At 41.6% G+C, this 26086-nt stretch overlaps 1 pseudogene; it reads right to left on the reverse strand.

Annotated features, from left to right (window-relative positions):
* LOC118716357 overlaps positions 1-25817 on the reverse strand; it is a 34697-nt pseudogene extending 8880 nt beyond the window's left edge.
* Between the last annotated feature and the right edge of the window lie 269 nt (positions 25818-26086).

The following is a 26086-nucleotide window of genomic DNA, read 5'->3' on the forward strand; positions in this document are numbered from 1 at the left end:
TATAAGTAAATCTCTGAGAAGACCTCTTTGATGTGTCTTGGAGAATTAAATACATCAGGCGCCTTGGGCAGCAGGGGCTGGCACCAAGGGAATGGAAATGGAAGGGGAAAGTGATAATGAAAATCTTAATCCATCATGCAATTTTGTCCTGGATTAAACTCATCCCTTGGCTTGGGTTCAAGGAAAAGAGTAATAATTCGTGTGTTGCTGAGATTGCCATGTCCCCTTGGCCTACCTGAAGACATTTTCCAAATATCAGTGAAGAAAGTCAGAAAATCTGAAGAGATATTAATGCTCTGTAAAACTCAGAGGGTCAATTCTAAGGAATATTCTGCTATGTTCTCTCAGAGGATCCCCAGGGGGATTGGGTGCTTGTCAACCAGAGCAGTAAGCTGTTCATTAGTGTACCTTTTATTGTTTACTGTAGGCTGCTTCTTGGATCACCTCTAGAAAAAGCTAATTATACCCAAATTCTTATTTCACACGATGCTTTAGGGAAAATATAAACCAAGACACCATATTTTATGGACCTGTCCCTGTCTTCCCAATACCAAGGAAGGAAAAAATAAAGCCTACTGGCTCCTAAATTATTCACAGACCCCAAATTTGGGGATGTGCTTCAAATTTTTAAATGACCACTTCCTTTGGCCCAGTAATTGTACTTCTAGAAGTTTACCTTAAGAAAACTAGCCAGACTGAGTGTGTAAAACTGTATATATAAGGAGCTTTATCAACATGTAGCAGAGTGTAAACTAGGAAACAATTTAAATTTCCAGCAATAGCAAATTGGTTCATAAATTATAGTAATTCTATAACACCACTAGAAATAATGATATAGTTTTTTTTCTCCATCTGTCCATGTCTGTGTGATAAGTTGAATGAAAATGCAGGCGACAAAACATCATGTGCTATGTAATCTACTTTTGTAAATATACTTACATCCATATCTAAATATGTATGCAAAGAGTATCTGAAAGTATAACAAACAAACAAACAAAATGTTATCAGAGGTTATCTTTGGGTGGAAGAACTGGGAATTGGGGATCTTTTTTTTTATTTTATACTTCTCCGAATTGGAAAATAATCATACTTGTTTTATGGTTTAAACAAACTTCAAAACGCATAAAAAGAAATCAATGGCCTTAGTCACACAGAACTGAATTCCATAGCTCAAATTCCTGTTCTTCCAACAGGAGCTTTTGGTCTCTTTTCCCACCAGGGGACTAGAACAGAACCACAGAAAGAAGCCATCCCACTTAGTGCAGTCCAAGGCTTGGTGGTGGCTGTTGTAAGTCAGCAAATCCATCGGTTAACTGGCAGCAATAGGAGAGCACTGTGCGTCAGGTGTCCAGCAAGTGTGGCCCCCTCTGACTCAGAGGAAGCACATAGCCCTGCATCCATGCTTAGGTCTCTTGTCACGTCCCCCACTCCCACTTCCAGCCCTGCTAGCCCCCGCGCCTGCCTGAAGCCCCATCTGGCACTCAGCAGGTCCCCTTCCAATTTGCTGCACATTCAGGAGCTCATTATTCCCACAGGAAGAAGTTACCATGGCGATGTGAGCCTCCTACCCTGAGATCCGCCCCAGAGGCTCAGCCTGCAGGGTCTCCCTCGCTCAAAGGTGGCTCTGGGAGCCCTGAGCTGTGGGGGTAGCGTTTAGGCTCCAGATTGTCTGCACTGCACGGAGAGTGGGGCGAGAGGGGTAGGAGCATCAATCAATTAAGGACACTAGGTAAGAAGAAGGGGGGGGGGGGGTTAAGAATGTTTCATTAAAAGCCACCGTCCACTCGGCCTCTTCTCCTACCCACCAGGACTCCCGAGTCTAATGCTGTCTCTGGTTCTGAGTGAAAATGTCAGACAGTTTGCTTTCCTCTCAAGGTCCCCAAGAACCTCCCCTCCACACACCCCCCCCTTTTTTTTTTTAATTTCTGGGATGAAGTACATGGAATGAAGCTTTAACCTCTCCTGGAGCAGGAGTTTCAGCCTGGGACTGAAAAGAGGGGAAGGCTAAGGGGGTGGATGGAGAGGGAAGCAATTGCCCAAGTCCTGTGAGGGTGAATGGACCTGGCTGGGCCTGGAATGGGGAGCAGAGACTGGCGGGGGCGTGTCTGCAGGGAATAACAGGCATCTGCCCTGGCCAGCAAGAAGAGGTGCCCAGACACTGGCCGGAAGGTGGAGGGGTGCAGTCATGTGCCCCGGGCCCCATCCTGAGACCATGTTAGGTCACCGCAGGCTCTGCCCCACTTCCGAAAGCCCAATGGACTCATCAGGAAGCACCAGACTCAGACCTCAGCAATTGGAGAGAACCATGTTTCCAGTGCCACACTCCCATGCTGGCTGCTCAGATAAAAGCTCAAAGCACAACACTGACTGGCCTGGGGAGCCTTTCATCTCTGCGTTACCAGCAACAGCGCTTTGATTATCTGAATCTCCAGGCTTTGGAGCCGCCAGCCATTCACCACACTAAGTCTGCGGGCGCCTGCTGTCTCGGAGTGATGCAAGTGTACACTCAGGGGCATCCCCTTTTCTCAGCCTTCTTCCCTCCTTCTACTGCCTCCCCACTCCTCAAGCTTTAGGGACTTGTGGTTGCAATGAACTCTAGAATTTTTCCAAGTGTCTTTTTCCCTCCAGCCTCTCTGTGCTCACCCAATCTGGCACCTCAGTTCCCCGCCCCCCATCTCTCTCTCTCTCACACACACACACACCCTTTTCCTTCTCCTCTGTCATTGGTCAAGTGAGATGTCAGCTCACCCAACAGGCAAAAACACAGACATCTGTCCACTCAGCCCAAGAGAGGAGGCTGCACCCAATGGCAGGCTCAGGAGGAAATAGTGCTTTTGACAACCCAAGTAATCATATTTCATGAATGAGCCAAATGTTTCACCCAATAAGCCTACATCTGTAGTTACAATTGGACTGGGATAAAATTGCCCTGGTTATTAATCCTTGTGTGTTAGAGTATAAGCTGATCACCAGCTGGGACTGGGAAGAATTCTGGCCCAGGTCCTGACAGCCTGCTTCCCCATCCTCAGCTGCTCCATCTCCTCAGTATATTGTTGCTCATTTAGTTCTTCTGCAGACCAAGCTCACACCCACCAATTGAGGCTCCCCAGACAGAACAGCCCCAGTCTGTCCTAAGGAGGACACCCATTCCATCATGTGAGTATATATTGAGAATTAACTATGTGTGAGACATTGTTGGTTTGCACTGTCATGGAAACAGAGACAATTCCAGCATGACCCCATGTCTTTTTTATGTCATGAAAAACTGAAGTGGGTGATCATAACTGAAGTGGTTTCTGGGACTCCCTGCCCTGAAGCACTCTGGGTATATCAGATAGCCTTGGGAAATAAAGTTTGGATATGAATAGCATTTTCATACCTGTTGCCAACTAGGAATGAAGACATTTCCTCCAGTCTCCACTTATATGGCCTCTCCCTGCAGAGCCATAAAATAAATAAATAAATAAATAAATAAATAAATAAATAAATAAATAAAAGATAGGCCAGGGTAGCTTTGTTTCTGCCTGATTCTTTACCTGAAGATCCCAAATCTTCAGACACTGGAAATTCCCAGGAGTTCCCATTTCCCTTGGGAGGATCAGAAGAGAAGCAGGCTGAGAGCCAGGGTTTATTCTTTCTAGATCATCAGGTCTGGGGCTATGACCAACAGAGAAAACACATCCCCAAGAGACCATGTTCCCCAGTTACTTCAGACCTGGCCTAGTATGGACTGACCAAGTGATTCAGCATCCAAATTTGGACCTTTCACTAATAAAAAGAGGTGCCACTGGTAATTACATGGAAATTCCTGAACAAACCAGGTTGTATTCACCTTATCTAAGGGGTCATCTCCATTGGGAAGGGCCATCACAAAAGACACAAATGAAACAAGAATTTGTTAGCTCAACCCTGATGACTTCTCTGCATTCATCAGTCCCTGGTCCTCTTCTGTGGACATGTCTTCACCTACCTCAGAGCTTTTCTCTACTGAGTTCTTTCACCCTCTATACCTGAAACATCTGTATTTCCATTCCCCAACCCTGCATCAGTCCAGCTATCTGTTTTTATTGGTGTCATTGTTAGCATGGGTAACTGAATATTAATAAAGGAAGAAAGCAAAGGGAATCAGACATGCAAAGGGAATCAGATATTAAGAAGCCTAATCAACTAGGGAGCTGAATCAGACAATAAGCTGAATTAAGTCTGGAATGTATAGCTTCAGACATCCCAGGGACCACCACATTGCCCCACCAAGGGAATTAACACCCTTCCTTCTCCCATGTGGGAAGGAAGGGCTGGCTTTCCAATCTCCACAGGATATGACTGGTCCACTTGCCAGGATTATGGGGTGAAGGGGAGGTAAGCACATTCACAGAAGGAGCCAAGATGGCAACCATAAAGACTTGTCTGTCTAGCTTGGGAAAAGGATTGAATTAGATAAGGGACACAGAACCCTGAAAGATCTAGGAAATGGATTGGTTAGGGGAGGGCCCAACACCAGCCCACAAAGAATTGAGAAGTTGATTGGTTAGTTTGAAATCCGAGATAATAAATCCAAGCTTAACACATTAACACGGTTCTCTCTCTCTCTCTCTCTCTCTCTCTCTCTCTCTCTCTCTCTCTCTCTCTCTAACACATGCTAGCCCTGATCATTCATGCATTCTCTCTCCATAGCAGCCATGTGTCCCTAGCAGCCACATGAACTCCAAATGCAGGCTCCAAGTGCAAGCCTGGGTACAGCAATGCAGTACTGGCTGGAGCACAGTCCAGCTAGAAATAGAGACTCACTAGCCAGATAGGGATAGAGGCTGAAATGGACTAAGCTTTGGCATGGCACAGAATTTCTGTACACTGGCCCTATTTCTGGTCCTGATGAAGGCAAGGCTGGACTTTTTCCAGAGTGGGATGGACAGAGATAAGATACCAGGAACCTGGAGGCAGTCTTCTATTTCCACTCCAATAAATCTTACCACTACACTTTATCCTCCCATACATGGTACTTGGAAATTTTTTTCTTGTACCTCCACAAAAGGTCCCTACTTCCACTGGCAGCACTATATCCAGGATGTTGGGAGATAATTGAGGTTGTTATCAATAAAATCTGTCAAGTGAATCAATCTGATTGACTCCATGACACAATTATGCTTTCTACCCTGAATTCTTCTCAATATTGCTCACTTGTTCTATTAGCTTTCTCATTTCACATGGTAGCTTTACAAACCTTCAATTGCTAAAATCTCCATCTATTCCCTATTGCTTGACAAAAGTTCTAACTTTGCCCAGAACTAAAACAAAATAAAGTTGAGATGTATGAACATCTCAGATTTTCCAAATTCCTCCACCTCCAAACTACATATACTGTATTAATGGACACACTCTTAAGTAAAAACAGCCCCTTTTCCACTCCATCTGTGTGATCCCATGTGTGCTGGCATGTGCTTACATAGGACCTCCTCCCAATAGCCTAGACACAATTTATTGACCCACAGTTAGGCTCCTAAAGACTTGGAAAGACCAGTAAAAGCCTTTCCCTAGAATTTGGGGGTTGGGTCAAGAGGTTTGGTCCAGGCTCTCCCCCATGGCTGCATCTGTCAGCCTTGTTTCCCCTCCAGATGGAAGAAGCTGAGGACCTGCAGGCCTAAGAGAAGAATCTGGTAGATGGAAAGGATTTGAGAACATCATGGAGATTGCTGGCTCTGGATGTTCCTGAGGCCCAGCCAGGCTTCTGTGTTTTGTTTTGTTTTGTTTTGTTTTGTGTTTATTTAATAGGCTTAAATTGGTTTCTTCTACTTATATCAAAAACCTCTTCTGTGGTTCATTATGACAATGAGATTTACCTGAGTCTCTGAGGGAAGAGTTTTCTTCCTATGGCCTCTGGGAAATTTCTCCTCCTATACTCTCAGTTCAGTCCTCACCATAGGCATCCTCGTTTCATCACTTGCACCACTTCTCTTGAATCTTCAGTCATTCCAGCTCTAAATATGCTCATCTCCTATCCAAAAAGAAAATAAATGAACAAAAGCTTTCTTTTACCTCATTCTTCCTCAACTGTCCCTTCTAAACTCTCTAGCTCCATGTTCTCACTTTCTACATAGTATCCAACCATCTACTCTGCAGTCTAGCTCCCTCTCACGTTCCCTCTTTTCTGGTGAATAGTGCATTGCAAACTATGCTCAATTCCTAATATCCATTCTTCTTGGCTCCAGTACCTGGCATCAGCAACCATGTTTTTTGTCTTGAAACTCACACTTCGCTTAATGGCTTCTTCCTGGATTATGCTCTGACATAGAAAAGTTTGACCTGTGGAAGCTGTGCCAGAATTTAAAGGTACTAAGTATCTATGTAAAGCTCTAAATTTTTCCAACTTTACTTTCACCTCATAACAGTGCAACTGGCCTGCGCCCACTCTCCTGGTTTGCTGCTAAGTGAGGAATGACTCATCTAATGAGATAATTGAAGATAAGGCATTAATGAGTAAACTATTTTGCTTTAAAAAAAAAAACACTTAGAATTCACTTTTATTTTTTAATAAATTTTTATTGATTTCAGAGAGGAAGGGAAAGGGAGAAAGAAACATCAATGATGAAAATCATTGATCTGCTGCCTCTTGCAAGCTCCCCACTGGGAATGTGCCCTTGACTGGAAATCAAACCTAGGACCCTTCAGTGCATAGGCCAACACTTTTATCCATTAAGCCAAACCAGCTAAGGCTTATTTTGCTATTTTCATAGCAGCTCTCCAAAACTTAGCTCAGTGTCTCTCAAATGTGGATGATAGCGGAAGGGGATGTCTGGGAGGAGGGATGACGGCAGAAGTGGAGCTAGGGATTTATAATTGAAGGTCTAAAAGTTGTTATGACATTTAAGTTTTGTATTTTCACTTTGATATTAATCAGTGCTTGATTATAAGTTTTAGTTTTCCGTTCCATTAGCACCAAGTAATCACCAACTTTTGTGCAATATTTATAAAGTGGATTGTATTCTCAATGTTTTAGAACATTTCTGCTTCTAAAGTGAGTCTTTCTTTGTTCCTCAAATTGGGATGTACTGACTCAAAGAATAAGCACTTTTGAAATATGAGTGATATCTACTAGTATGTCATGAGCAGTTCCAAAGAAAGAGACAGAAATGTTAGAGGAATCAGACATTAAGAGTAATTGTGATCACCAGCTGAGATTAACCATGTTCACAAGGGTAGAAATGTTATACCCAAGTCATGCCCTCAAAAGTGTATAGGCTCATTATGAAGATAATAAAATTACACTTAGAAAAATAAATACACCTCCAGGTTGGCAAACATGTAGAGATTGGGAGAGAGATCATGGAATTTTCATGTCCCTTCCTCATACCTTGCTTATGCATCATTCTCATCTGGCTGTTTCTGAGTTGCATCCTCTTTGTTGTTGTTAATCCTCATCCGAGGATATTTTTTCCATTTATTTTTAAGGAAAGTGGAAGGGGGGAGAGAGAGATACTGAGGCACCAATGTGAGAGAGACACATCAATTGGTTGCCTGCCATAGTATCCTAACTGGGACCAGGAATGGAACCTGTGACCCTTTAGTACACCGACTGACACGCTATTGAGCCATGCTGGCCAGGGCCTGAGTTGTGTCCTTTTATATTAAACCAGTGATCTAATAAATAATTTTTTTCATTTTTATGAAGGTATTATAGGTGTACATATCTTATCATTGCCCCCCTACCCCACTCCCATACATGCCCTCAGCCCCCAGAGTTTTGCATATATTGGTTATGCTTATCTGTATGCATACAAGTCCTTCTGTTGACCTCTTATCTCCCACACCTCTCTCTAACCTTCTTGCTATAATTTGACAGTTTGTTTGATGTTTTACTGCCTCTATATCTATCTTTTTCTTCATCAGTTTATAATGTTCTTATTTATCCACAAATGAGTGAGATCATGTGGTATTTTTCTTTCATTGACAGGCTTATTTCACTTAGCATAATGTTCTCCAGTTCCATCCAGGTTGCTACAGATGGTAAGAATTTCTTCTTTTTGGGGGGTAGGGGAGAATGGGGGAGGTAAAGGGGGGGGTAATAAAGGAGACATATTTACTACTATTTGTAATGCTTCAAACAAAACAAAACAAAAAAGATTGTAAAGCCTAAAAAAAAAATTTTTCTTCTTTTTATGGCAGCATAGTAGTTCATTGTGTAGATGTACCATAATTTTCTGATCCAGTCATCTGCTGACAGGCACCTAGGCTGTTTCCAAATCTTAACTATTGTAAATTGTGCTGCTATGAACATAGGGGTGCATATATCCATTCTGATTGGTGTTTCCAGTTTCTTAGGATATATTCCTAGGAGTGAGATTACTGAGTCAAATGGGAGTTCCATTTTTAATTTTTTGAGGAAACTCCATATTGTTCTCCATAGTGGTGCACTAGTCTGCATTCCCACCAGCAGTGCACGAGTGTTCCTTTTTTTCTGCATCCTCGCCAACATTTGTCATTTGTTAATTTGTTGATAATAGCCATTCTGACAGATGTGAGATGCCGCATTGTCATGTTGATTTGCATCTCTCTAATAATAAGAGACTTTGAGCATTATTCCTGTGTCTCTTGGCCTTCCTTCTGTTTTCTTTCAAAAAGATTCTATTTAGGTCCGTTGCCCATTTTTTTTTATTGGATTATTTATCTTCCTTTTACTAAATTGTATGTTGCCTGTAGATGTTGGAGGATAAACTTTTATCAGTGATAACGTTTGCAAATATGTTCTCTTTGGGTTTTCTTGTTGTTTTGTTGATGGTTTCTTTTGCTGTAAAAAAAAAAAAAAAAAAAAGCGCTTTTTATTTTGATGTAGTCCCATTTGTTTATTTTCTCTTTAGCTTCCATTGCCCTAGGAGCAATATTAGTGAAGAAGTTCTTTCGGCATATGTCTGAGATTTCTCTGCCTGTGGATTCCTCTAGTATTTTTATGATTTCCCATCTTAAGTTTAAGTCCTGTATCCATTTTGAGTTTATTTTTGTGTATGGTATAATTTGGTGGTCTAGTTTCATTTTTGTGCATGTATCTGTCCAATTTTCTCAACACCATTTATTGAAGAGACTGCCTTAGCTCCATTGTATGTTCATGCCTCCTTTTTCAAATATTAATTGAGCATAGTGGTTTGGGTCAGTATCTGGATTCTCTATTCTATTCTTTTGATCTATATGTCTGTTCTTGTGCCAGTACCAGGCTGTTTTGAGACAGTGGCTTTGTAATACAGCTTGAAATCCGGTATTGAAATCCCTCCTACTTTACTCTTCTTTCTCAGGATTGCTGCAGCTATTCGGGGTCTTTTTTTATTCCACATGAATTTTGGGGAAGTTTGTTTTAGGTCTGTGAAATATACCATTGGTATTTTAATGGGGAATGCATTGAATCTATATATTGCTTTGGGTAGTATGGACATTTTAATGATGTTGATTCTACCAATCCATGAACATGGTATGTTCTTCCATCTGTTTATATCTTCCACTGTCTCTTTTTTCAGTGTCCTGAAGTTTTCTACATATAGGTCTTTTACCTGCTTGTTAAGTGTATTCCTAGGCATATTAATTTTTTTGGTGCAATGGTAAATGGGATTGCTTTTTAAGTCTCTCTTTCTGTAAGTTCACTATTGGTATATAGAAATGCCATAGATTTCTTGGCGTTAATTTTGTTTCCTGCTGCATTGGCAAATTCATTTATTAAGTCGGTTAGTTTTTTTATGGAGTCTTTCAGGTTTTTTATGTACAATATCGTCATCTGCAATAAGGACAGCTTTACTTCTTCTTTTCTAATTTGGATGTCTTTTATTTCTTCTTCTTGTCTGATCACAATGGCTAATACTTCCAGTACTATGTCTAACAGGAATGGTGAGAGTGGGCATCCCTATCTTGTTCCTCTTTTTTAGGGAAATGGTTTTATCAATAGTTTTTGCCTGTTGAGTATGATGTTAGCTGTGGGTTAATAATATAGCTTTGATTATCCTGAGGTATGATCCTTCTATTCCCACCTTGCTGAGATTTTTTAACAAGAAAGGGTATTGGATTTTGTCAAATGCTTTTTCTGTATTGATTGATATGACTATGTGATTTTTTTAACTCTCAATTTGTTTATGTGATGTATCACGTTTTTGATTTGTGGATATTGTAGCATCCTTGCATTTCTGGGATAAATCCTACTTGGTCATGATGTATGATCTTTCTGCTGTACTGCTGGATCCAATTTGCAAGAATTTTGTTGAAGATTTTGTCATCTATGTTCATGAGGAATATTGGCCTGTAGTTCTCTTTTATTGCGTTGTATTTATCTGGTTTTGGTATTAGGGTGATGCATTTCATAGATGCAGCTTGGAAATGTTCCTTCCCTTTGAATATTTTGGAATAGTCTGAGGTGTATAGGTTTTAGTTCTTCCTTGAATGTTTAGTAAAACTCTCCTGAGAAGCCATCTGGCCATGGGCATTTGTTTGCTGGAAGCTTTTTGATGACTGCTTCAAGTTCTTCCGTAGTTATTGGTCTATTGAGTTGTTTAGATTCTTCCTGATTGAGTTTTGGAAGATTATATTTTTTCTAGGAATATGTCCATTTCCTCCAGGTTGTCCAGTTCATTGGAATAGAGTTGTTAGTAGTATTTTTTAATAATCCTTTGTATTTCTGTGGGGTCTGTTGTTATTTCACCTCTTCCATTTCTGATTTTGTTTATTTGAGTCCTTTCTCTTTGCTTCTTGGTGAGCCTGGCTAGAGGCTCATCAATCTTGTTTATCCTTTCAAAAGAACCAGCTCTTTTATATTGTTTCTTTGGTCTCTATGTTATTTATCTCCACTCTGATCTTTATTATTTCCTTCCTTCTGCTTACACTAGGCATTTCTTGTTGCTCTCTTTCTAACTCTTTGAGTTGTAGGGCTAGATAATTTATTACCATTGTTTCTTGTTTTTTGCAGTAGGATTGTAAAACTATTAACTTCCCTTTTATGACTGCTTTCACTGTGTCCCATAGCTTTTGGATTGTTGTGTTTTCATTGTCATTTGTTGATGTGATTTTTTTTTAAATTTCTTTCTTGATCTCTCTGGTAACCCAGTCATTGTTTAGTAACATGTTATTTACTCTCCATGTGTTAGATTTCTTTGAATTGTTTTTATTGAGTTGATTTCCAGTCTTGTGCCACTGTGATGTGAAAAGATGCTTGATATGATTTCTATCTTCTTGAATTTGAAAAGACTTTGCCTATATCCCAGCATATGGTCTATCTTTGAAAATAATCCATGTGCTTGAAAAGAATGTATATTCTGTGGCTTTGGGGTGAAATGTTCTGAAGATATCAATTAATTCCATATGGTCTAATGAGTCATTTAGGATTGTTGTTTCTTTGCTGATATTTTATTTAGGGGATTTGTCCAGTGATGATAGTGGGGTATTAAAGTCTCCTACTATGAATGTCTTGCTGTCAATCTTTCCCTTGATGTCCTCCAGAAGTTTTTTATGTATTTGGGTGCTCATGTATTGGATGTGTATATGTTTGCCAGAGTTATATCTTATTGTTGGATTGCTCCCTTTAGTATTATGAAGTGGCCTTCCTTATCTCTTGTTATGTCCTTCACTTTGAGATCTAATTTGTCAGATATAAATATTGCTACCCCAGCTTTTTTTCATTTCCATTTGCCTGGAAAACTTTTTCCATCCCTTCACCCTCAATCTGTGTGCATCTTTTTTTCTGAGGTGGATTTCTTGTAGATACCATATATATGGGTCTTGTTTTCTTATTTAATCCATTACCCTGTGTCTTTTGATTGGGGCATTTAATCCATTTACAATTAAAGTTATTATAGATAGGTACTTATTTGACATCATTCTTATTCTTTACCCCTGTGTTCCATCTCCGCTTCCTATATTCCTTTTTACAGCAGACCCTTTAACATTTCTTGCATTGCTGGTTTAGTGGTGATAAATTTCCTTAGTCCTTTTTTGTCAGTGAAACCCTGATTTCACCTTCAATTTTGACTGATAGCCTTGCTGGGTACAGTATTCTTGGATTAAAACTTTTCCTTTGCATGACTTTGTATATTTCATTCTATTCCCTTCTGGCCTGATGAGTTTCTGTTGAGAAATCAGTTGCTAGTCTGACAGGGGTTCCTTTGTATGTAACTTTCTGTCTCTCTCTGGTCACTCTTAAGATTCTTACTTTGTCATTGGTGTTTGCCAATTTAATTATAATGTGCCTTGGCATCTGTCTTTTGGGGTTCATTTTGCTTGGGACTCTATGAGTTTCTTGGATTTGTGTGGCTTTTTTCTTCCCTATATCAAGGAAGTTTTCTGTCATTATTTCTTCAAACAGGTTTTCTATTCATTGCTCAGTTTCCTCTCCCTCTGGAACCCCTATTATGCGGATGTTGTTTTGTTTTATGTTGTCCCACAGTTCCCTTAGGTTCTCTTCCTGCTTTTTAATTTTTTTTTTCTAGAAGCTGCTCTAATTGGGTATTTTTTTCCACCTTGTCTTCTAGCTCACTGATGCAGTCCTCTGCTTCTTCTAGTCTACTCTTGATGCTTTCTATTGAGTTCTTTATAGCAGCGATGTCATTTTTCATTTCTTCTTGGTTCTTCATTTCCTCTTGGTTCTTACTCATATTGTCCAATTTGTCTTCCATTCTTTTCATTATGTCCATTTCTCTGAGTTCTTTCTCTGACATGTTGTTAGCCTCTATTTCATTTACTTCCTTTTCTGGTGATGCTTACTTTTCTTTCATTTTCTGGCTGTTTCTTTGTCTCCCCATGGTCTCTCTTCTCTGGATGTCTGATTATGTAGTTCTCTCTCTACTTTCCCTGGTGGAGTGTAGACTTTCTCTGAAACCAAGTGTTTACACCAATTGGGGATTGGTGTTCTGTGGCTTACATCTGTTCAGTGATCACCTCAGTTGCAACTTTTCAAGCTTCTGATCAGTAATTTTTTTAAACTAAGAATATATAAGCATAAAGTAACAATGTGAGACATTTCACGAACTGTGTTAGAGCCTACAAAATTCAGGCTGTATTGAATGGAGAGTTCTTGTGGGGAAACAGTGGACAATGCTTGATTATCCTCTGTCAAACTGAGGACATACTCAGGCCATCAACATAGCAAGGACACCAAAAAATTTTGTTTAAGAACTTACGATTTGATATATTTTTTTAAACATTATGAGAAAAATCAGAAAAGAGTTGAACTGCTTTGTACTTATGTTTTTTAGTAATGTTTTATATTTACTTTTATGGAGGATAGAGGTGAGATGCCATAAACATATTAATTAGAACTTTAAAGGCTAATGTAGCCCATTATGAGGAGGTAAAGTTGGGGCCATAATTTGAAAAACTTGAATTCCAATCAGGAATCCAGATTCTGCATGTCTTTATGTTCAAAGGACTGCAAGGGTATTAACAACCTCAAATTCTCTGAGTCTCTAGAGAAAAATATTTCTGAGGTTACACACCTAGTTTAATACTCAGTTTCAGATCTTTCATTGTTTGATGTAAACTTATAAGGCTACACGCTTTAGGTCTTCTTTATCGTAGTGATTATGTCTCTTTGTTTCATTAACGTTGTTGATTGGCCTTGGTTAGAAGATATAATGTTCCCTTGAAAGCCTCCCTTGCAGAATATTTTTCTAAAACAACTGTTGATATTTATTGTTTTTATTAACTTGACAGTCTATAGACAATATTGATGCCATTCCTCCAGGGGGGACACTACTTTGCTGTTGCTGCTCTCATATGGTACTCTGAATCATAGATATCTCTGATATGAGTGAATGAATGAATGAATGAGTAATTATGGAGGATTTATGCTAAGAAATGGTATCCCAGAACTGGTATTGAGAAGAAAGTTGGAATGTATGACTTCTAAGGTCTCTTTTAAGAATTCTCCTTGTACTAGGGATGGATTAGGGAAATATATCTAATTCTATAATAGTCTCTCAAGAGAGACCCACTTTCTGTCTTTTCTCTAGAACTTTCTTTAAAAGTCTCATCATCTTTTTTTCAGTAGCATATTTCAATTCTCCAAGCCTCAGGGGAAAACATTATTTTAATGAAAATGGCTCTTCTCAGATCAGGGTTAGAATGTTGCTAAAGCCAGTCAAGGATTAAAGTCCACAGAAGGACTTGGTGAAGAGGAGGGAGAAGCATTTATGGAAACACAACTCATGATTATGGGGATCTGCAGGAACTGAGAGGAGCCCCAGGGTTTGGCTCAGAAAGAGTAATTACATTGAACAACACAGATCTCTCAGACAGCCTCACTGCCCAGAACACTGACAAAGGTGGATTGCTTCAATTATCTGGGCATCTTGATAAATGGGCGCTGCACACACTGTGGAGAAGATGGGAGGAAATGAGCCACAGATTAATCACTCATAGCATCACTGAATGATGGTGTTTAGAACCTGTGGGAGCCAGAAAGACAACAGGTTCACAAAAGCAGAGAGGGAGATGGAAAGTAATTGGGTCATGATTAGATAAAAAGAAGGGCTGGCAAATATTACACTGAGACCCATCTCGTTTAGGTAGTGATCTGCATAAAAATATTGAGAATTAAATTATTCTTCATTTCAATTAGTGTAACCTTCATTTCTAACTCATCCTTTTTTATGTTGTTGAAGTTTTCACTAAGTTCTCATGAAGTTCTCACTAAATTCCTTGAGCATCTTTATACCCATTGTTTTGCACTCTGTATTGCTTGATTCCCTTTCATTTAGTTCTTTTCTGGAGATTTCTTTTGTTCTTTCATTTGTGACATGATTCTTTTTCTCCACATTTTGTCTGCTTCCCTGTGTTTGTTTATATGTATTAGGTAGAGCTACTATGTCTCCTGGAATTGGTAAAGTGGCTTTGTTTAGTAGGTGTCCTTTAGGGTCTGGTGGATCAGCCTTTCCAGTCACCTGAGCTGGGCACTCTAGATGCAACCCTCTGTGGGCTGTGTACACTGTCTTGTTGCTGTTGAGCCTTGATTGCTGTTGGCATCATTGGGAAAAATTGGCATACACTCCAATTGTCTGTGAGGACCAGCGACTATGGAAGAGCTGCTGTGCAAGAAATGCCCCTCTAGAGCAGGACTTCCTTCAGTGGGGCTTTGGTGCTCGCTGAGTCTGTACCTTGAGTGTGTCATTCATAGATATGGTAAGGTTGTAATTTGGCTTGGTTTGAAGCTGGCCTCTGGGTACAATGGGACAGAGAGGATCTGGGGTGAGGTAGGGGAGGGGAGTTGGAGGAGGTCATTGTCCAGAGTGCTGAGTGTCAAGAAATGATTCTGTGAACTCCACACAAGCAGGTTTTATTCAGAAAAATAACAATAAAAACCACCAAGGGACTGAGGAAAACATAAACAGAAAAATGAAGGTTGAATGACCTCACAGAAGTACACTAAATGTTGTTCTTCAGGTGCAGTGAGGCAGGACACAATTTGGACTCTGAGCTACCTTGCAGCCTAAGCAATGAGGGAAATAATCAGTTGCAAGAGCCATGTTGTCCATAGGACAAAAGAAAATAACCTCATGATTTAGAGGAAGCACAGCTTTTTCTGATGTTGAAACCTCAGATATATTTATCCTGGCAACATCCTGAAAGGCACCCTGTAATGTCCAATGTCCTTGGACTCCATGCTGCTCATTTCAGACCTTCAGCAGCAATAATAACAGCATTCTCTGAGAGCATAAACCCAAGGGTATTACAGTACCCTGCTGGACATAAAGGGACTTTATTGCCATTACTGTTCTGATCACTTCCTAGGATTTAAATCCCAGAATATGAGGAGCAGTGGTATACTTCAAAATGCCACCCAAGGTGTGCCACTGTTGGAAGTCTTATTCCCAAAAGGTGGTGCCTGAGTCAGAGACCTCCCAGGGAATGAAAGAATCCAGTCACTTGAGACCCCTAAATGAACCAGACAATAATCCATGGAGAGAACAGGTAGAAAGGACAAATGCTTCTGAGGTATTAGAAAATGTAAATGAAGGGCAAGCTATGGCCCACTGGATCTTCTCATAGCTAATGTCCAGAGGTGCACTGGGATCGAAATGCAACCCTTAGCAGCTGGTTCACGGTTACATGGTAGCCTATTTTTTACAGCTGCTGATGGGATCCCACAGATGTTAAAAACCAGATTTTGACTGATTTGATTACATAAGCCAAACATTTTTATGTACCCAGGACTTCGGGCTGAGCCACATGTTTTGTCCCACTAATATCTTTGAGGTGGGCATTTTTATCATTCACCTTTCAGATTAGAAAATTAAAGAAGAGATCTGAGGAATATACCTTTTTTGGGTATTACACCACTGTGATTATAGTAGTGATTATGTCATTGTAATTCCTTCTGCCACTATTGTAGGGGCAGCTGCTATTGTAGATAAAGGGTCATCACATCTCTTCATTTTCCCAGGTCCATCAAGACAAGCTTGGCTGTAACTCCTTTCTACTGCACTCTCCCAATTCAAAAGCAAAAAGACTTGGCAAGTCATAAACAGGCTTTCCCCACCCCAAAACAAACAAATAAAACTATATCATGAAAGTGTCCTGAATTATTATGCCAAAGTGACTTTGTCCCTCTTTATTCTCTCCCCTTCCTTTCAGTCCAAATTTTTGTGAAGTACTTTCCATGTCTGCTTCCCAGGCCTGAGGGGTTCAAAGATGAACCTAATGTTCAAGAGGGCTCACCTGCTATTGAGGAGAAACAAGCATTTGGGGGTTTCCACACACCAGCATGAGGTGCTGCACAAGAAAGTGAGGGACCATAGAGAAAGACCACTACAGGGAGGTGCATATAGAGTGCAGGCTTCACCTACTAAAGGATTTAAGCATGAAGAAGGAGGAAGGGAAGGAGAATGCAGAGGTTACCTTGTGAGATGGGGCCTGGCAAGGGAACTGCTGTAGGGGTAACCAGAGGCCAGGGTATGGGCCCAGGGGTTTGGGCTAGTTCCCAATGGCAGACAAAATGTCTAGAGAAATTTTTGGTTGGTGCAACTTGGTATATGTGTGTAGTGAGAGGGGAGGGTTTGAGAGGGAAGATACAACTGGTCTCTACTTAAAGAGTTATTGCTAATAACTCAACAATGCACAGGACAGTTCCTCACATCAAAGAACTAGCCAGCTCAGAATGTCTGACGTTGGGAAACCTTGTGCCATACTCGTGAGGAACTGGGAGGAGGTGGCCAGATGACTTACACTGAGAGGCACCTGGTGCATTTATCAAGCACCACAATACCCTCTAAAACCACCTCAGCAGTCCCAGCTAAGGCTACCTTTCCAGTGCTCAGCCAACTGGGAATAGTGGGCTTGTACTCCAGAGACACAATGAACTGTGGTATGCCTCACAAGGAAGGAGCTGAGCTGATCCAGCAGTGGTGGTGGGCCTTCCCTGACTCATCCACACTCTCTAGCCCAGTTTCCCTTGTGGCTGAGGGCACAGGGATGAAAGATCATCCTAGTCTGTGGTGCTGGACTAATGTGAGAAAGATGAAACTTGGGGTTCATCACTCCAAGAGACAAATTCAAAATGCAGTAAAAGCTACATGGCAGTATTACTTGGAGGAGCACTGAGAAAACAGAAGTCACCTAAATGTCCAAAATAGCATGTGGGAATATTATCCATTCTATATCCATTTCTTGAAATATTACTCTATCATTTAAAATGATAACTGGTAAGACTGTTGCAGAAGTTACTAGGTGACCGGAAAATACACAACAAGTACTGGATATGCAGGAGGGGGGGGGGGGGATGTTCAAACCTTTATTTTTTTATTTTTTTATTTTTTTAAATAAATCTTTATTGTTCAGATTATTACAAATGTGATCCTCTTCCCCCCCTCAATTGCTCCCCTTCACCAGGTTCCCACCCCACCCTCTGTCCTTTCCCCATCCCCCATTGTCCTCATCCATAGGTGCACAGTTTTTGTTCAGTCTCTTCCCGCACCCTCACTCCCCTTTTCCCTGAGAATCGTCAGTCCACTCCCCTTCCATACCTCTGATTCTATTATATTCACCAGTTAATATTGTTCATCAGATTTTTAAATTCCCTTGGTTTTTAGATTCACTTGTTGATAGCTACGTATTTGTTGATCATAATTTTTATCTTTATCTTCTTCCTCTTCCTAAATAATCTCCTTCAGCAATTCATATAATTCTGGTTTGGTGGTGATGAACTCTTTTAGCTTTTTTTTTATTTGTGAAGCACTTTATCTGTCCTTTGATTCTGAGTGATAGCTTTGCTGGGTAGATTATTTTTGGCTGTAGGTTCTTGTTATTCATCACCTTGAATATTTCTTGCCATTCCCATCTGGCCTGCATGGTTTCTTTTGAGAAATCAGCTGACAATCTTATGGGTGCTCCTTTATAGGTCACTACCTGCTTTTCTCTTGCTGCTTTTAATATTCTCTCTTTGTCTTTTGCTCTTGGAATTTTAATTATGATATGTCTTGGTGTGGTCCTCCTTGGATTCCTTTTGTTTGGGGTTCTGCGGGCTTCCTGGACTTGTAAGTCTATTTCTTTCCCCAGGTGGGGGAAGTTTTCTGTCACTATTTCTTCTAGTACTCTTTCGGTATCTTGCTCTCTCTCTTCTGGAATCCCCATAATTCTGATGTTGGTTCGCTTGAAATTGTCCCAGAGGTTTCTTACACTATCTTCAACTTTCTGGATTCTCTTATCTTCTCCCTTCTGCAGAGGAGTGTCCTCTGGCTCTTTGTGTTCTAAATCTTTGTCTTGATTCTTGCAATCTTCCAGTCTGTTTTTAGGACTTTGTATAATATTTTTTATTTCAGACAATGTTTTCTTCATTTCTTGTTGATCCTTTATTATTTCTAGTTGCTCCCTTTTCATATCCTCATAGGCCTCATTTATTTTATTGGCCTTTTTTAGGATATTGTTGAATAACCTTACAACTGTAGTTTTGAACTCAATGTCCAATCTTTTCTTTTCCTCCAGCTCCTTCCTTTGTGTCCTTCTTCTTGTCTGCATTTTAGTTGTTTCCCTGATTTGATGGAATAGCTTTGTGTGCTAGGTGTTCTGGTAGAGCCCAGTAGCACAGCCTTCCCAGTTACCTGCAGTGGACAGTCTTGGTGTAGCCCTTTGTGGGCTGTGTGTGCAGTCTTGTTGTTAAGCCTTGCTTATTGTTGGTATCACTGGGAAGTGTTGATCTCCAAGCCAATTGGCTGTGAGGATCAGCAGTGTCTCAGCTAGGAGGGTTTCCGTACTCTGCTTGAATAGGGAGGGGTCTCGGGGTGGCGCAGACAATCTTTGGTTCCCTGTCAGTCTCGCCTTAGAAAAGTCCTGTTCGTGGAGAGTTTTGGAAGATTGGTTGCAGGCACGCGCGCACCTCTTTGGTAAAGGCGCAGACAAGCTTTGGATTCCTGCAAGTCCCTCCTTAGAGAAAGCCAGCCTCTGAGAGAGCTTCTGTGCTCAGCCACAGGTAGGGCGGAGTCTCGGGTTGGTGCAGACAAACTTTGTTTTCCCTTCGGCTCCTTCCCAAGTCCCGCAGTAATGGCCTCTGGCTTCACACACCTCCAAGAGATCTCTGCCCACTGCCTGACAGTCTGGCCTCTCCCTGTCTGGGGCCGTTTATCAGAGCAATAGGGTGATTCTGTTTTCCTCTTGGACAAGAAAGCCAGCCACGTTAGCTGTTCACCCTCTCTGCGCCAGGAGTAAACCAGTAGCGAACTCAGCCCGGCCCGCCCTCTCTGCGTGCAGGGAGTAAGCCAGCAGCAATCTCGGTCCGGCCCTTCCTCTCCACACCGGGATTAAGCCAGGGCCTTTTCGCGCACACAGTTCTCCGTACCTTCACAGTTCCTGAGGTTCAGCGTGCCTTCTCTCTCCTTCCCAGATGGCAGAGCCTCCTCTCAGCCAGCCGTCTGGCGCTTCAGGGCAATGCCTCCCCTGTTTTTCAGTTCTAAATTCAAATTTGTTGTGGTAGGCTGCATTCGGGTGTCTACCCTATGCCACCATCTTGGTTTTTCCCAAACCTTTATTTAAAGCAGCACTGCTGGCTCAGGGAATTCGAAGATCCAAAGCCTGAACAACTTATACAATGAGATTACTCCTTATTTATATTTCTAAATTCTTTGTTTTCTTACTTCTGGGCTTTTGTGGTGGGCTTTCACAGCCCCTCCTGAGTCAATTAGAATGGGGAAGTTAGATTGTATCTAAATGCCTGGCCTGGGTGGCACCAGCAACCCCTACCCCCTTTGGCTAAGCTGCCAAATTCCAAGCCTGTGGCCCCTGCAAACTGGGAGCACCCAGGAAAACAGACTATTGCCTAAGGAAGGAGCAGTGACTTAATTATAAGTTAACAAAAATGTGCACTAGGATACTGGTCATTGGCACAGATTCAGATAGCTAGCTCCCCACCCTCCAGGATGCCCCTTATATTCCTCCTAATCACCCCCCTCCCTCCTTGATCCTTGAGTTGATTTTCAGCCTTGGGGTTCAATAGAAGACTCAAAGCTAGGGATTAGGGTGTTCAGCAGCTCGAGTTTTTCTCTTCTTCATCACCCAAGGCATTGTAATGGCAGTCCAGAGATCTGGTCTGGAGTAACATCTGGGGCTTCAGGACTTACTGATTCTATTAGCAGTTCTGAAACCTGTTGGCTTTCTTAGAGGAAGGGAGAGGGAGTCTACACAGGTTTCTTCGTTTCTGGCTTTAGAGCAGTTGGAGTGGTGAGAAGCATGTTTCAGAGTCCCATCTATTTTTCCTCCAGTTGGCCCATCGTCCTTGCTTTGTTCATGTCTGTCTTACTGCTTAACACATCCCCTCAAGGATCTTGGCTCTGAATTCTTTTATGGACAGTAGGCTTCAGTGGGCTCCTTGAACTACCTCCATGCTGAGGAAGAGCAAAGTTTTCTTTCAGACCCAAGAAATCCTTGCTCTCTGTCAGAGGGACAATGAGTCCTGGGCATCGAAGGAGGTGGGCTTGTGATCTGGCAGAAGCAAACTGTATTATAAAATTTAGTATTATTGAGCAATTAGAACAGCAAGAGTTACAACAAACGGTCTGGTAGAAGGAAAAACAAAACATTTCATTTCTAATAATTTTTATTGAAATAGATTTTTCTCCTTAAAATCATCTTTATTTTTATTAAAGAGCCAGATTAAGACCAATTTATGTACTGAATTCAATTTGGCCTGATTGTTTGCATAAACACAACTGAATGGAAACTGACCACCTTTGCTGGAATTCCATGATTGAGTTTCAATGTGCCCCTTAGGGCAGAGAAACCAAGCCATTCAGCTGCCATCAGGCCTGCCTGCGATATATGCTGGTTCAGGTGAACTCCTCACCTAGATCTGTACCTGCAGTGGCTCCACCCAAGTTTGTGCCCAAGGCTTCAAGGCCATCTCAGCAGCCCTCATTCTCCTTGTGCCTAGAGTGCATGAGGGTTCTGCAGGGATGCAGAAGCACCCTTGCTGCCCCCCTTCCACTCTCACCAACTGCCAGTGATGGCAGGGTACAGGTCTGATGCTCCAGGGCCATCCATTTTCAGGGCTACCAAGCAAGATACCAAGCTTTCTCCATGGCACTCTTATTGGCTTCAAGTCTTCAGAGTGGACACCTGACTCTTTAAAACATGACACTCCAGTCAAAGTTTTCAGTCAATAAAACTACCATTGGAAACTGTTCTTATTGAATTTATGCAAAGAAATGCATTGCCATGATTCATTCATTAAGAATTGCCAAATTTCAGGGGATCTTATAGGGAGAAAAAACACAAACTTGCTTTAAGATCTTATTATTTTCCTTGCCAGTCTTTTCCATGGACTCTTCAGAAGATGTAATATTTTTCCAAATGCATTATAACAAAATAATTACTGTCTCCAAATGTCAAGAAGAAATTTAAAATAACATGATTATGGATTTCATTATAATGCAGATGATATGGAATGTTGTCCTTTCTATGATATTATAATCAATAACCATTAGTTATAACTGTATTTAGCAAAGGTTCCTATGTACCTTCAGTATAAAATTTTCCTTCATGAGAGGGAAAACAAACATTCGAGGCAATTCAGAGCCTATTGCGATGATTTAAAGACAATTACAGATAAAGAGAAAGTTTTTTAAAATTCAAACCTTTGAAGGATAATCAAACTTGATTTTATCAAAATATATATTAAAGCCTATGAGACAGGAACATAGGCAAACAAACTTCAGTTCCCATGATTAAAAGATGGTCCTTTCTTATTTATTAAATACCTGATTAATATAACATAATTATTTTACTGGAAAAGAACTAACCAAAATAATCTTATTTTCCAACTTCATTTGTCCTTGGGTGTGGACAGCAAGTGATACTAATTGGATTTCTGCTATTAGTCTCCCTGAGTACCTTAACATAAGCTATTTACCCTCTGTTTAGGGGGACAAAATGCAAATCATTTACTCCTAAGTGTCCTTGGTTTAGGGAAGATAGAATTTTCTAGATGGTTGCAAACTGCTGTTTTACTATCTCATTCTCCCTGTTCTGCTTGTCCTGGCTTACTGGCCTGTGTTATTGAATTAATTTCCTTTTAACATTTCTTTCTACAAACCTTCTATAATTTTCACAGACATTCTTACAACTCCCAGAAATAACCAGCTTTAGAAACCACCTTTTTTCTCCTTCAAAATGTATAACCATGCCTCAGACCTTCCATTAAGTATTATCTGCTCTAATATTCTTTCTTCCTGTCATACTTTCAGTAACTTGGTGCAGGCCTTTTTTTCCTTTTTTTTCTTTAAAATATATTAGAATTCTTCACTCTTAGAAACCTTAATTTTTCAATGATAACCAAAAAGTAAACAGCCAGCATTTACATTTATGAACACACTTTAAACATATTCTTACTTTCAAGAAAATATACATTCAACAAAATATAAGAGACCTTCTATAATAAAAACTAAGAGCAGGTGAATTAAAATGTGTCTAGCAGTTAATGTTTCAGTATTTTATGTTATTTTAAAATATTTAGATGTTTATCATTTAACCCAGCAATGTTCCAAAGCCTTTAAGTTACCAAAGACTTTGGAAAATTATGTATAGGCATATGAGGCTGGGGAAAAGGCAGGGGGAGGAGGGAGCAAGCCCGACAACCTGTTCCCAGGCCTCTACCCACTTGCATTCAAAACTGCCGGATTTTTCCTTAGAGACAACATGCCCAGGTTTGGGTGACACTGCTGTGGCTTCTGTTTCTGGCCCTCGAGGCCAGCCCTTCCCTGGGCCTCTTGTTCTACAGTTGTGAACATTAGGTTAGCTTTCTGTTTCTGCCTTTCTTAACTTTGTGTACATAGACCTTCTGTGCCTTTTTTTTTTTAACAGCTCTTCTATCCCTCTAGTTCTCTAACTTAGCAGTTTTCTTAGCATGTCAGGCCAACTATTGGTGACAAAATGTAATTTTCAATATTTCTTGGCCCAACGGTCCTTGGGGTCCGGCCCAGAGTACTTTCTCATTTGATGTTTTAGTCTTGGTAAAATTTGGAAGGCCCTTCTTTGCCTTGCTGAATATTGAAGGCTTTATTTAGGTTCTGAGACCAGGGAACTGCTTCTCTAATCCCTCTAATTATTAGCTTCCTGGGAGATATCTCATGCATCCCATATGGGTCTTGTTGTTCAGGTCCCACTGGGTTTGGAAATTTTTACGTCTGCTATAAGCACACCAGGGCCAGCCAGATGCTCCCTTTCTCAGATAGCAATAGCCAATATTCTTGCCTGTTAACTGCCCATTTGGCATACCCTTTGGCTACTTCGCCATGTAACCTCTTGTCCTTTTACCCCAATATAAGTAGCTGGCTTATTGGGGGGGGAGAAGGGGTTCAAAGCAGATTTTCGTGGATGAACTGATGTTCTCCCATATTGCCAGCAGTATTGGAATAAATGGTCATATATGATTCCTTCCTTTCTTCTCCTGAGAATAGTATTCCCAAGATGGACATTAACTCAGGTGTACATATACACTTGTGATCCCAAAGAGAGGGATGTGGCCAGGGCTCCAGGACCCCACTGCCTGTCCCAGTACCACAGAGCCAAACTCATAGCTCCATGATGGGGCTGGGACTCATTGCTGAACCAAACCTGGAGGCTGGCACCTTATAGAACTTCCAATCCAACTTGGGCCCCATGAGCCCTCATTGCCCAAGTGCAGGCCAGACCTCCTCAAGGCACCTATGATGGGTTGACCATGTCTCTGTCCTGAGGAAATGCTGCAGGGAACATTCCCTAATGTGGGAGCAGGACCCCCTCAGAGGGGAAGAGAGAGGAGAGCTCACCTAACTGGCTCCATATGACCATCACAGTGTGGTTTCCACTGACAGACCTCCTCAGGTATCATGTGAATTCAGCCAAAGGCATCTTCTGACAAGAAAATATTTTTCATTTTTACCTCAGACTCTCACAGCTAAGATGGGTTTGCCCAGCATGGTGAGAAAGTGTGATGCTTTGCTGTGGGCCACGACAGCTGGGAGTGTCACAGCTCTGAACACAGGAGCATTTGGGGAGCCCCAGAGACAGGAGGAAAGCCTAGCCACCGAGATGGGGTGCTCCCAGTTGCTGCAGCTGACGAGCTTGGCTAAAGAAGGATTATGCACCTGTTTAATCTGGAGAGAAGGACTGCAAGTTATGGCTGTTTTGCTCTAACACACCCCTTTAAATATTCCAGGAATGCAAATGCAAGATGAAAAATAAACCACTTTGAAGTTCCAGGCAAGGGGTGATGTGACAGGAATGGGGTCCAGGCACAGCTGGACAGTCTGTGTAGCACAGGTTCCTCCCCTGGCCGTATGGGGCTTGGGAAGGGTAGAGCACCATGCGGCGCCTCCCCAGCCTTTTGATTGGGTGCATCTAGGCATCAGTGGGCCCTTGGGTTTGCAGGAATTGCAGGGAGAGAAGAGTGGTGTCTCAGGGTGCAGCCGCAGCCCACATGGGAGGGCAGAGGGACGTGCCCTCCACCAGGGTGAGTCTGATGGAGTGATTGCCTCAGAGCTCAGATCAACCTGAGTCTCTACCAAAGCAAATTCATCATATATGGTACTCACAGGGCACTCACTGCTCTGAGTGCTGTAGGTGTATTAACTCATTTAATCCTCACAACAAACCTGCAGCATGGAAACGATTACTGCCCATGTTATAGATAAGAAAACCAAGGCACAGTAGCTTTCCCAAGATACTTAGGAAGAAGCAGGAGGGCTAGGATTTGAATCCGCAGTCTAGTTCCAGAGTCCCTGCTCTTAACCAGGATGTGCTACTGTCTCTTTAACTGCATTTTAAAACCAACTATTCTGCCCAACAGGAGTCTGGCAGACCGCAGCCTGCCCATGCTAGTACTCACCTCCTGGAAGGTTCCCCAGAGTCTGTGACTGGCTTTCTCTCTGGGATGAAGCCATCCTGCACACTGCACACCTTCCCAGCCCAGATCCTGACAAAATCATCCCCAAGTCTGTTTTCTGTGCTGTTCCCCATCTTTGGAAACAGAAGAATTTTACAAAGCTTGGATGCCATTAAAAAGCAAACACCGAAACAGTACCCATAGCCTCCCACTGGCCAGTACCAGGGTTTATTGTAACTCATGAGTAACTGAGGTCTTCAGCCCCTTCAGTTCCTGAGCCAGGGTAATTGCTCCTCTTACCTTCCTGGGAATCAGACTCCACCCCCCACACTTCCTCAAAGCTGTCTTCCTTTCCCTGAGGCCAGAGCTAGTCTTCTCTCATCAGAATCCTTCTCTTATTAGAAAGGCCCCCTGGATCCAAACTCACCTTCATCATCTGCTGAAATGTCCTTATTACTGAAATCCCAGGACTATATCTCTCTCTGTTTCCAAATGACTCATCCAGCCTCCTCATTGTTCCCAGGGCTTATCTTTCCCAAACACAAATCAGATTAAGTCTCTCCTCTGATTAAAACAGTTTTAAATCTGATGGGCCATCTGCCCACAAGAGATTATGATGTCTTAGGAGGCCCTCTGCAATCCAGTCCAGACCACAGGCCTCTGTCTACTCCATCAAGCCAGAGGCCATCACTGTTTCCAGGCATTGGTTATGTCACTTTCCCTGCTCATGACTCCTCACTGGGTATACATCTTCTACTCATTTCTCAAAGCCACATTCAAACA

The sequence above is a fragment of the Pipistrellus kuhlii genome, unplaced genomic scaffold (genome assembly GCF_014108245.1).
Source record: "Pipistrellus kuhlii isolate mPipKuh1 unplaced genomic scaffold, mPipKuh1.p scaffold_m20_p_1, whole genome shotgun sequence".
Lineage (NCBI taxonomy): Eukaryota > Metazoa > Chordata > Mammalia > Chiroptera > Vespertilionidae > Pipistrellus > Pipistrellus kuhlii.